The sequence below is a fragment of the Xyrauchen texanus genome, chromosome 17 (genome assembly GCF_025860055.1).
Source record: "Xyrauchen texanus isolate HMW12.3.18 chromosome 17, RBS_HiC_50CHRs, whole genome shotgun sequence".
NCBI classification, from domain to species: domain Eukaryota; kingdom Metazoa; phylum Chordata; class Actinopteri; order Cypriniformes; family Catostomidae; genus Xyrauchen; species Xyrauchen texanus.
The window spans coordinates 18,225,378-18,238,752 of record NC_068292.1 but is presented as its reverse complement, the minus strand read 5'-3'; the positions used below and the strand labels follow the sequence as shown (position 1 = coordinate 18,238,752).

Below are 13,375 nucleotides of genomic sequence, written 5' to 3'. Positions count from 1 at the left end.
ACGCGACGGTACATCAGAGAACCGGTGAGTGAGCTTCTTCTCTCTCTCCTCTCTGTCGCATCGTGTTGGCCTTTATCCTTTGCGCGCCCCATCAGGCCGATTGGGGACTGGGCGTGCAACATTCTAGCCCGGCCCCGCCCCCCTCCGCTCCACAAATACCTTAAGGAATTCAACATCTAAACATTAATATCATAAATGCAATGTAATCGGAAGCATAATCAATAAAGTAATTTCTCCCATACTAGTCCACACTAGAAAGATGAGAAATTGAAGGAGAAATCAATTTATTGATTATGTTTTTGCATTTTCATAGCATCAGGCTGACTTTTGTTTTTGGCACACTTACCAGTTACTTCATGATATGCTTTCAAGTCAGAAACCAAATTAGGAAGCAGCTAAACTAAAACAAATACAGAATGAACAACGGCAAAGTTTCTCTTTTTTTATTTTATTTTTTTCGCTGTACTAGTGGATAAGGGTGCAGTGGTTAAGTGAACACCTACATTACTTTTACACAACCCATATGATTTATTAATGCAAGCATGGTCATTAGCTTTACATTAATTTACTATAATATCTGTCATACTGTCACACTCTCCCAATTCTTTGTCTGTCATTCTCTCCACAAAACTACATTACCCAGAAGCACCTCCCTGGACTCCTAATCACCTGCATCTGCACTTAGTTAATACAGTAATCAATGACAGCTTAAATACCATCACAACCTCACAGTTACTGTCCAGTCTCCCCTAAGGCCCAGGTATACTTCAATTTGGGCATGCCGTTGCGTCTCGCACACAGTTATGAATGCATAGCTTTGAAAGTATACCTCACGTGGATGAGCGCGAATGGACGCGTTCGACACATGCACAGTACAGTTGCTTTGTTATACGCTACCAGATGTTAGAGGTAGCACTGAGTCGTGTCATTTACAGGGCATCCGCTCTGAAGGATAAAGAAGAAAAACTGAGGATCCGCCATTAGAGGAAGCAAGAACAACAACAAAATTAAGTATATGTTCTTTGACTACTGCTTGACAGTACAGCCCAACTGTGCATATTGCCACCTAGTGGACTCTTCTATCTCAACAGTCAAACTTGCACATGCACGTTTGTCTGCGCACAGTCCACGCGAACAGACAAATCTGGCTACACGCGAACACCATGTGTGAACATCCGCAGCCACTCCTTATGACGACAATTATATCACCCGGACTGTGTGCAAACTGTCACGGAACGTGGACAGGCAAAGTATACTTTGGGCATTAGGAACACACAGACCTCACTGCTCTTCCACAGCAGAGACATTGATACCTTCAGTCATCATCTGCAAACCAAGTGACTCAGTACACAAGTTAAGTTTGTTTACTATTATTAACTCGCCAGTTATTCTACCTGTTTTTAAATAAAGTTCCCGCATCTAGGTTCACCTTCCATCTATGTGTGTTGCCTTCCTAACAGAAGACTAGACCTGCAAAAATGAAACCAGCAGGATCCAATTACCTGCAACAACCCCATGAAGCTCACAAGAAAGTTATGCAGCCTTTGGGGTTTTCGTTCATCAGATTCAACACAAACTGGATCCCATAGAGTTCTTATTATTACCTCTCCATCATAGGTCAGTGCTACCAGAACTACAACGGCCTACTCTGTTAACTCCTCCTGACCCTCTGGTTCAAATTCCTCAATCCACTGGCCAGACCAACTTTTCCGATTCTGCTGAGGAGTGCCATGGATTCTTCCTATGTCTTCTCCTGTTCCAGAGTTCTCCACATAGTTTTCCCACCGAGCGAGCGATGATCGCTTATTTCATATCCCATTTGACCGGAGATGCCTTGAAGTGGGGGTCCACAATCTGGTGGTGAGGAGGTAAAGTAACTCAATCCTTTGATGCCTTCATCACTCACTTTCGGGAGGTTTCGAGCTACCAATGTGGTCCTATGATGTTAGTTCGCTTGAAGGGGATTTACAGGCCAACGCCAGCCACGGCCAAGGGGCCAATGCCCATGCCTGCCACTGTCTCAGAGCTAGCGTTGCAAACCTCGTCCATCAGACCTCACTGCTCTTCCACAGCAGTACCCTCTTCGTACGCTCATCATTGTTGTGCCGTCTTCAGTCGCCATCTGCAAACCAAGGGACATACTCAAGTTTAGTTTGACTACTATTATACTCGCCAGTGTTTCTATCAGTTTAATAAAGTTAAAATTCAATAAAGTTTCTGCATCTGGGTTCAACTTCCATCTGTGACTGTTGCTTTCCTAATACATACATAACAAATATTATTAAAATACAAAACAGAAAATCATTCAAGCACTTTTTTTTTTTTTTTGCTTTAAACCATATTTTATGTCAACACACCCCTTCCAACGTTACAACCTGGCAAGTCGGGTATATTTCTGAATACTCTTGAATCCACATATTTTGTTCCCAATGCTGTTCCTACAGTGCACATTTTAAATGCAGTTCTATCAGACACACCCATTTCAGGTGTGGATCCTCTAATGTGTTGATGAGTTGAATCAAGTGCTTTTGATTTGGGAGACATTCAAAATATATCTGTGTTGGGGGCCTCTAGAACAGGGTTGGTAACCACTCACTGTAGTAGCCTAATACATCTTTTTTTGTTTGTTTGGTCTTAAATCTGCAGAAGAGCAATTTAACACATTTGCAATTAAGATTTTTTTATTTTTTTAGCATGAGAGGTCCTGTTGCAGATCTCAGGAACTGAATGAGAAGTGCATAGATGTAGAGCAGCACATAAGTGGCCATAATCTGCAGTATCAGAGCTCCTTTTTTCCTGAGCACTGAGGCACATCAAGCTGAGATTGAGATTTGACCACCTTTGTTGCAGGACCCTTTCACTGGATCACATGCAGAGAGTGGTTGAGCAGTGTCAAACTCGCCGAGTGGGGTCAGAGCACATCAGTGTCGATAGTTTGCCATCGAGCTGGAGTTTATGTAATATCAGGGATGGGAACTAAATATAGAACAATCCCCTATCCCCACTTTCAATCTATTTCAGAATCAGATTTGTTTTAAATTATTATACTGGCTCATGGTCATATCATATGCTATAGTAATTTTAAGTCTGTTATTATATCTCCAAAGTAATTTGGTCCTCATAATATATTTGCCATATACAGTAGAAACAATGAGATTGCACTGCATGACACCTCCAAGAGTTATGTTGCCACTAAGGGACAAAATATTCAAGCTAAAGCAAAAATGGGTTGTATTCTGAATTATTTAAAAGTATGACTTAAGTATTCAAGATATCTGTGAGTGTATCAAATGTAGGACTTTCAGAAGACTATCCTTTGGCCTATTTCTGATTTACAGTGAGGAAATATTTCTCATAAAATACATGAAAAAGAAAAACCCAAGTTAATAATTTATTAACTTTAATGCTTAGGTTTTTTGTTCATATCAGAATGAGTAGTTATATCGGTAATAGTTGGTTGGCAAGGTGAGAGTGGGATTTTTTTCCCTTTGACTCGCTCATAGTCTGAGGAATGATGCCCACAGGAGCATGTGTACCAAGCGAGTGCTTGTTTGGACTTTGCAGGTCCTATCAGTCTTCAATGTGGGACTCGGTGTGTACAGCATCACTCTGGGCATGCTGGGGATCAGACGAGTCCTGAGGGTACTGCTAAAGAGCCAAACCTCCTACTCTACACCGATATGGAGAGGTGTATGTGTGTAAGTAAAAGATTCATTTATTTTGTCTTCTGCAAGAGGTTTATATTCCAATTTATCTGTAGATATTAAATCAGAAACTGAACCTTAAAAAAATTAAAATAAATGCAGATATGGCTGAAACGGTGTTCCTCTATGATGTGCTGTACTTCGCTCTGTATGTCAAATAAAGCAATTCATATATAATGTATGTATTTATATGCAGTAATTCAAAATCATACACATCTGTATCTATATAATAATTGTAATGCACTTCAACCCCCCCCATCCCCCCATCCCATACTTTTTTTCCACATTCCCATTTTTTCTATACTGTTGACTACAGTGACCTGGAATCCATATACTGTAAATTCTATCTACATATCTCACACCTGTTGTTTCCTGCCTCACTTCACAGATGATCCTATTTTCAGCATGTTGCATATGTGGACTGGGGGAATTCTCAATGTGCAGTTTGTGTGGGCAATGGTGAAAAAGGTCAACAGTCTGCACTCTCTGAACCTGGCATTCCTCTGCCTGGCCTGCCTGGGGATCTTTGGCTGCAATGTCTATCAGGCTCACCTGCAGACTTGCCAGCTGTGAGCAGAAAAGATTGTTTCTGGAAAGGAATTTGTCCCTGCATCATTCCATGGATATGACGAGATGTAGTCGGTGTGTGTACGTCAACTGTAACTGATAGCCTAGGGACTGAGAGATCATTATTGCTTTTATTATATTTAATATTATATTAATTTTTAAATGCACCTGAATTTAATTTGTAAAATAGATCTTCCTTGTTCGTGTTCAGATTGTAATGCCAGTTCAAATTGTCTCTTTAAACCCGTTTGATAGGAGTTAATCTAATGCTTCATGTCACTGTTAAAGGTGTATGAAATAAATCCTAGTATATAAGTAATGGAAAATAATTGCAGTGTAAGTATGTTGGGTTTAGTGTTACCTTTCGTGAAGTGAGTCTTCTGTCCTTGTTTGGTGATCAGGGACACCTTATAGGGTAATTTACCACATTCCAGGCATGCTGTTTTTCAGCTGTAACTGGATGAAAGTCAGAGGTGACTTTGAGAAAATTGTGAGCAAGTGTCTGTTCAAAATGAAAGTGTATTTGCGTCCGCTCGCGCTGTTTTTCAATCGTTTTTCATATAAACATTCGCCAGATGGATGTCTTTTGTCAAATGCGTCACGTTTCACTGTGTTTTTAGCATATCTCATGGGCATTTTTAGACGCCGTGTCGAGTTAAAAAATACGTCGTCAACTGATAAAAACGCGTCTCGAGACACCGTTCTGCTGTGGTGCGTTTTGCTAATTTAGCGCGAGAACACGTCTACTTAAACGGTTACTGGAAGAAACGGTTACTTTAGCCAATGGTTACATTAATTCTACTCATTCTCAAGAAAATAAATAAATGCTTATCTCAAAGTCACCAGAATTGAACGCTTTGGTTTTGTTTTTTTTTTGTTTTTTTGCACAAAACAATCTCACGGGGGAGCATATGCCCCCGGACCCCTTAGATATAAGGTTTATTAGGCCGATTTAGAGGTCTGCAACGCAACAGGTTTCGGGTCAGGTTAGTGATTAATGAAAAAATAAACAGGCTTACCGATCTTGTTTCGCGCACGCGTTCACACGCACAGATATGTGCGAACGGACGATTTAAGGGGCTGTTCACACCGAATGTGTATTTGCGCACATTGTTCTGCTTTCCCATTGTTTAAACACTTGCTGGACGAATATCTTTAACATTTGCACCGCGTCTCGCGCTTCAAAAGTGTGTGTGTGTTCGAGAGAACTGTAGCCCTACTCATACCATGCCCAACAGGAGAATCTTCCTACCATAAGGCTCCCAACCTTCGGATCTACACCCAGGTCTCCTCGGACAGACTCACTTTAAAGCATATTGCAGTTAGTTTTAGGAATTCAGAACCACCTTGACGAACGCTGACCAAAAGGCAACCAAGAAGCAAAATTGCTCTTGTGAAGGAAAACGGTATGTTTTACTTCACAACTCACACAAGACAAACATACAAGTGAGTGTGAAACAGTGAATGGCTGCTAATTACTGCACTTACAATACAACAGCGACATCTGCTTGTGAAATGTGTCAGTATGCTCACTGGAGTGGAGAATTAATTGCAGAAAACAATCACGGATTGCTGGACGCACGGACATCTAGAGACAATCATTTATAGTTCTAATTTAATGTTGACCAATTAAAGGTTCTGCCACAGGAAATTAGATAGACCATCATTAAATGGGCCTTTTGTGTTTGTATGTTTAGCTTCAATTAGTTGTGTTATAGACTTCGACTAGATCAATACAAGTGGGCTTAATTATCTTCATCTAAACATGAAACATATATTACATACATGCAAATAAATATTTTTAAGTAACAAAACTGTTTCTTTGCACACAAAACCTTATTTCTAAACCCAGAACAGACCATGTTTATGGGTTTGTTTACCAAAGAGGTTTGCAGGTTAGCAATGGTGTACAATAGCAATATTTACCACCCCTTTCATCAGTCATCCTTAGGCGCCTAACTAGGCAGTTGCCTAGGGCCTCGGCCTTGGAGGCGGGGCCTCCAAAACATACGCATGCTTATCCACCAATCAAGAGCAGCAAAATACAATGCTGTTTGTCCATTGGATATAACAATTGTCATTCACCTGTAGTTAAACCAATTAATATCAACGTTTACATGCGAGTCACTCCCAACCTCTGAATTTATGAATGAAGAGATTGTAGATGAATAAAATCCAACTTTTCTGCAAATTTATCTGATGGCGCCGAAACGAACTCATCCTTCAGGGGCTGCTAAGCGTAAGGCTAAGCAGGCACGCAAAGAAAGTGCAGCTCGTGATTCAGGTATCATCTATTTTTGAGTGATTGTAATGTATTGTAAAAAATAAACTGATTCTAACGATCAGCGTCATTTTGAGATAGATCATTTGACGGTTATTTCCAGTTCAAAAGAGCGCGAGCGCCGTTGATGGACTGAATTCGCTTCTGACACTTTGAATCCGAGCGTATGTAGCTACAATCGATTTCCAGCCCTAGTCAGGAGCTGACTCGCAAAACACTACAGAAAAAGTCAAGTTTGTCAGTCAAAGAGCAAACGCACTATACTAAAGCATTGTTTATTATGTTTTAAAACAGTCTGTATATCTTCTAAAACGCAGATGTTTAGCCTACATTAACTGCTCTAGTCTATCATAATAGACTATAGACCATAATAGACTTCATTTTTTTCGTTTTCCAATCATAAATACTGTTGCAATATTTATTGAAAATAAGTATGCAATCTTAAGCATATGAATAAGCACACAATTACAGTTGACGAAATTAACTTGTCTTCTCACTTCCACTAGCAGCTGATTTGTGTATCATAAGGTATTTCTCTACAATACATACCTAATATGATTATATTTAGTCTATCAAAAACAAAACTGTTCATTATCCCAAATAGTGGGTTAGTGTATTACCATAAATAAATTACTGAACAAATTACTGCAAAAAACTTCCTGACTGCTAAAAAAAAAAGATGACTTTTCAGATGATATTTTTTTTTGTTTACCTTAATTAAAGTTACATTAATATGCACATTTAAGTAAAAATATAAAAATACTGATAACAGGTTTTGTATAAATAAAATGGTTAGGAATCATATTTGTTTTCAAGTCTTTTTTATTAAATGATGTTTTATTAACAAAGTTCGGGAGGAGCACATTCAGATAATCAACGAGATAAGAGGTATATATACTGCAGACTTACCTCTGTTCATTGACAGTTTATCAGCATCCCTCCACCGCCCCCATCTCCTCACTTTGATTTTTAATAATCTTTTATTGGATGTAAACAACACAATCCAAAATACAATGCAATCCAATGTAATACTGTGTAAATCTGGCCAAAATTCAGAGCCTGGAGCCCTCCCCTGGACAGCATGCCAAATACGCATGATCTTTACTCTATTTAATTTGATGTAAGTGTGAACTCGTGAATTCTGAAAGGCCTCCAACATACATTTTGCCTAGGGCCTCCAAATGTCTAGAACCGGCCCTGCCTCTATCACCATTCACTTAAGTATTTGTAAAGCAGTTCAATGTAAAGGAGGAGGTGAGAACCAGCTTGACGACATAAATAATATTTTATTGATTAACTTAAACCAAAGACAAACACATGACTGACATGTCCGTAAACAATCTCTCTCCCGCACCATCCTCCGCAGTCGGCCTTTATCCCTCTTGGAGGCTTAGATAAGGGACCAGGTGTGGAATCACGACCCGGCCCCGCCCTCCACCCTGCCACATTCCTCCCTTGTTCTCTCAGGCTGGGGAGCCCCCGGCATGATGTTCAAGACATCCTACCAGAAGCCACTCATTTTTTTTTTTTTTTTAATACCTCAGGTGAAATATCTGTATGCTGTCTCTGCAACTTTGAGTATCCTAGATGCCGTTGTTTCTCAGACACTATAACTTAATCCCTTTTCCCCTGTGTCGCTTTGTGTTTCTGAAGCTGACAGCGCATGAACCATCCACAAATCATGGTTATGAACAGAAGCATTCCTTTGTCCTCTGGGTATAAAGGGGCTTATTGCCATGATATATGCAGAGGGCACTAAATCTTTAAACCAAATTTATTTGCTTCCTGAATGATTTATATCCCATAGAAATGAAATCTGGTCTCTGGCCATCTCCCCCTCCACTCTGAATACAAATTTTCTGACTGATGATGTGAACGTGAAGAAAGTACAACAATTACTTTTATAAATGTATATAATTTATATTTTATGAAAAATATATAAATAAAAATGAGGTGCATTTCCCTGGCCTCCACTACTCCAGTCATCCCTACGCAAAGTTTTCTTAGTTCTGTTTGTAATGTTCATTCAATTTTGATAATGACAAATGATTTCATGTTGTTGATCAGAATATTTTACCAGAGCAAACTAAATGTATAAAGTGTCAATAGATTATTCCAGTCTAAATGCAACAGAATCTGTGACATGCTCTCTGTTACCACAAAAAATAATTTTGGCTCCTTTCACTTCCAATAGAACCCTTAAAGGACTAAACCAATGATTTAAGCAACTTTACAGCACAAATATTGAACAAGTTTGAATATAATGAATGTACGTGTTTTATCCAATTTAAAAGCTTCACATTTCTGCCTTTATACAAGATTATTTCATGGTGGTAATCAACATTATGCTACAAATGCTGTTGACTGAGCTTAACTTGTATTGAATATTCAAAATATTCCTTTAAATTTCAGTCTGTCCCTCACACCAAGCTATCGAAATGACATTAGGCTGATTAAATAATGCAAGAATTTCATATGTATGTGATCTTTGAACAGTTGTGTTGCTAATGTGCAACATTAGGTTCCTAATATTCACATCCCTAACTTTTTAAACTTCCCCATTTTACCCTGGATAAATATAAACACTGTTCTCGTGGAAAATGTTTTATGGATAATTATAAGAGGAAAGCTTTCTCAATCAGCTGGAACAATCTTTCTTTAAATTAGTTCATTTCTCTAGCTTGTCGCTCTCCAGAATTGCTAGATGAGCAGCAACCTTGTTCCACTGACTCATATGAGCAAAGATTTTGTGACTCACAGTTGGCGGCATGTAAGGGATGAGCTGTGTAAATCATCTCTGTGCTCCCCTCCCAGTGCCACTGAGAACTAAGGGTAACCTGCATGATGGGGATGTTCTCTCCATAACTGCCTTTCTGCATCTGTGTATTAAACCATTCAGCGTTATCTGGAGGAAACCAGTGGAGACAGGAAGTAGTCTTTTCATATAATTTGCTGGCTCATCACTCTGGCAGAAGATATTTGGAAATGTATATATCATTGTAGAGGTGTCACTGACTTGATTTTGAACGCAAGGTTCAAAGTTCTACTGACTGAAGTTCAAAAATAACAGTTGCCTTTGGCTTTCACACTCTGCTGAACTGAGCTCAGATACATTATTGTAGTTACAATGCATAGCAAGGGTTTTGTTAATTTCACCACTCATGCAGAGGGCTCTACCAGGTAACACCACGTGTTGTGATGAACACCTCATTATTTTGATTAGCTAATTAAAGGGATAATGATAAATAAAAAATGAAAATTCTCTCATAATTTACTCAACCCCATGCCATCTAAGATGTGTATGACTTTCTTTATTCTGCAGAACAGAAATGTATACAGATTTTTCAGCTCTGTAGGTCCTCACAATGCAGGACTGTTTTAGATGGAGAAGATGAAGGGAATTTCTTGTGACAGGTCACATTGACACTGTAGCTGAGGTCTGCCAACCCCGCCTATAATGGAAAACACAGACACGGAAAAATACACATACAAGGATGTGGTCAGAGGGAGAGGAAGCTTATCGACTTTATTAATTACTAACTATAATTGGCTGTAAATGTAAGAGGTAATTCCCCATAGTAACACATCCTTTTGGGACACTGTGTCTGATCCCAGATCAGACTGGAAATGTGTAATTTCTGTGGAAAAATCTTGTCAATTATGTTTAAGTAAACACCATCTTTAGTTTTTTATTTGGTTTTACAATATATGACTGTTTTTAATCAGTTGATTGTCCATGGAGTTATACAGCAATGACAATTTGCAGCTATTGTAAATATTTACATTCTTTAAATACTGTTTGTATTTAGATTTGGTTTTTATTGTTGTGGTCTATGTGCAGTGCTGGACAGATTACTTGTGAATTGTAATCCAGTACTGATTACAAATTACATGAGAAAAAATGCAATCAGTAGCGTAATCTTGTAGATTGCATTTTTGAGGGTAATCTAATCCAATTACCTTTGGTTTACTTTTGGATTACTTTCAACCTAATTCTGTTTTATTTTATGTCATATGCATTTTAGTAGGATAATCATTTTAACATAAAAGTACAAAGAGGAAGAAAATTTTGTGAGGCAAACAGAGTCTCACAAAAAGAGCTCCTTATGACATTTTAAAATGTGCATTAAACATTACGGGAATTAAATAAACATTAAATCTAACAGCAATGATATTGCATGGTCAAAATGTATACATTAAGTTAATTTTAAGTGCATAAAACAGTTGCAAAATTAAGAAAATGAAGGACCATAATATCAACTGTAATGACTTTGCTATGTTAAAGCTTTCATCTAAAAATACTGAAACACTATTAACCCTTACTGCTTACTGACAGTCCATCACCTATTCCAAAGATGAGGTGCAAGATATTGTCATTTGAACAACAAGAATTTTCTAAAAGAGCAGAATATTTCTACTTTCTTAATATTTCTAAATTCTTAAGTTTTATGTCAAATTTCATAAAGTAGAGTGATAGACATGGCATCAACTAGATCCTTCAAAGCAATTAAGTTACATTTGTGAGCTGCACACCATTGGTTTAATTTTATTGTTAAAAATCAAATATTTCTATAGGTCCAGTGGTTAAATTTTGAGATAGACCACTCCATCTTTACCTGGCTGGCCAGTAGCGAGTATCAGTTCTGAGTGCAATACATACTACCCTCTCCCTCTCTTTAGAAAACACTTGAAGACTTACCAAACGTATATCAGCGGTGTGCTGATTTAGAATGAAAAATGTAAGATTGAAAAAAAGAGAATAATTAGGATGATCAATAAATGATTAACAATTTACTGCCATTGCCTTGTTAATATGTAATCATGTATACTATATAAAAGTAACTGTAGTCCAATTACAAGTATTTTAAAATGTAATATAATCCCATTACAAGTGCTTGATTTTTTAAATCTGATTACGCAATCCATTTCCAATCCGTCACTACTGTGACTCACACAGCCGCTCCTTAGTTAACTCAAACCCCTCATGTGCTGTGCTGTGCTGTGTGCCAGTCATCTCATCAACAGACAAACAGTGACCCACCACCACCTCTGTAATGTCCAGCAGATGGCTGTTATAGGCATGAACTGCAGGTGCACATACGAATACCTGCTTTTACACACAAATTCACCCATGCATGAGCGCACTAACATAGAAACTTTTACACACAATTTTTGCACTTAATTTTATTTACTCTGACGAAGGTCTTTGGTATCTTCATCTTATGAAATTACATTTAAAATGTGTTACTGCTTGAGGCATCACTGCATGATTAAATCAATATAGATTATACTGATATATATATATATATATATATATATATATATATATACAGTGAGGAAAATAAGTATTTGAACACCCTGCTATTTTGCAAGTTCTCCCACTTAGAAATCATGGAGGGGTCTGAAATTGTCATCGTAGGTGCATGTCCACTGTGAGAGACATAATCTAAAAAAAAATCCAGAAATCACAATGTATGATTTTTTAACTATTTATTTGTATGATACAGCTGCAAATAAGTATTTGAACACCTGAGAAAATCAATGTTAATATTTGGTACAGTAGCCTTTGTTTGCAATTACAGAGGTCAAACGTTTCCTGTAGTTTTTCACCAGGTTTGCACACACTGCAGGAGGGATTTTGGCCCACTCCTCCACACAGATCTTCTCTAGATCAGTCAGGTTTCGGGGCTGTCGCTGAGAAACACGGAGTTTGAGCTCCCTCCAAAGATTCTCTATTGGGTTTAGGTCTGGAGACTGGCTAGGCCACGCCAGAACCTTGATATGCTTCTTACAGAGCCACTCCTTGGTTATCCTGGCTGTGTGCTTCGGGTCATTGTCATGTTGGAAGACCCAGCCTCGACCCATCTTCAATGCTCTAACTGAGGGAAGGAGGTTGTTCCCCAAAATCTCGCAATACATGGCCCTGGTCATCCTCTCCTTAATACAGTGCAGTCAGCCCTGTCCCATGTGCAGAAAAACACCCCCAAAGCATGATGCTACCACCCCCATGCTTCACAGTAGGGATGGTGTTCTTGGGATGGTACTCATCATTCTTCTTCCTCCAAACACGGTTAGTGGAATTATGACCAAAATGTTCTATTTTGGTCTCATCTGATCCACATGACTTTCTCTCATGACTCCTCTGGATCATCCAAATGGTCATTGGCAAACTTAAGACGGGCCTTGACATGTGCTGGTTTAAGCAGGGGAACCTTCCATGCCATGCATGATTTCAAACCATGACGTCTTAGTGTATTACCAACAGTAACCTTGGAAACGGTGGTCCCAGCTCTTTTCAGGTCATTGACCAGCTCCTCCCGTGTAGTTCTGGGCTGATTTCTCACCTTTCTTAGGATCATTGAGACCCCACGAGGTGAGATCTTGCATGGAGCCCCAGTCTGAGGGAGATTGACAGTCATGTTTAGCTTCTTCCATTTTCTAATGATTGCTCCAACAGTGGACCTTTTTTCACCAAGCTGCTTGGCAATTTCCTCGTAGCCCTTTCCAGCCTTGTGGAGGTGTACAATTTTGTCTCTAGTGTCTTTGGACAGCTCTTTGGTCTTGGCCATGTTAGTAGTTGGATTCTTACTGATTGTATGGGGTGGACAGGTGTCTTTATGCAGCTATCGACCTCAAACAGGTGCATCTAATTTAGGATAATAAATGGAGTGGAGGTGGACATTTTAAAGGCAGACTAACAGGTCTTTGAGGGTCAGAATTCTAGCTGATATACAGGTGTTCAAATATTTATTTGCAGCTGTATCATACAAATAAATAGTTAAAAAATCATATATTGTGATTTCTGGATTTTTTTTTTTTTAGA

At 38.7% G+C, this 13,375-nt stretch overlaps 1 pseudogene; it reads left to right on the top strand.

Moving 5' to 3' along the window:
• Positions 1-3,528: 3,528 nt before the first annotated feature.
• On the top strand, positions 3,529-4,371 carry LOC127657629 (transmembrane protein 196-like; annotated as a pseudogene).
• Positions 4,372-13,375: the final 9,004 nt, after the last annotated feature.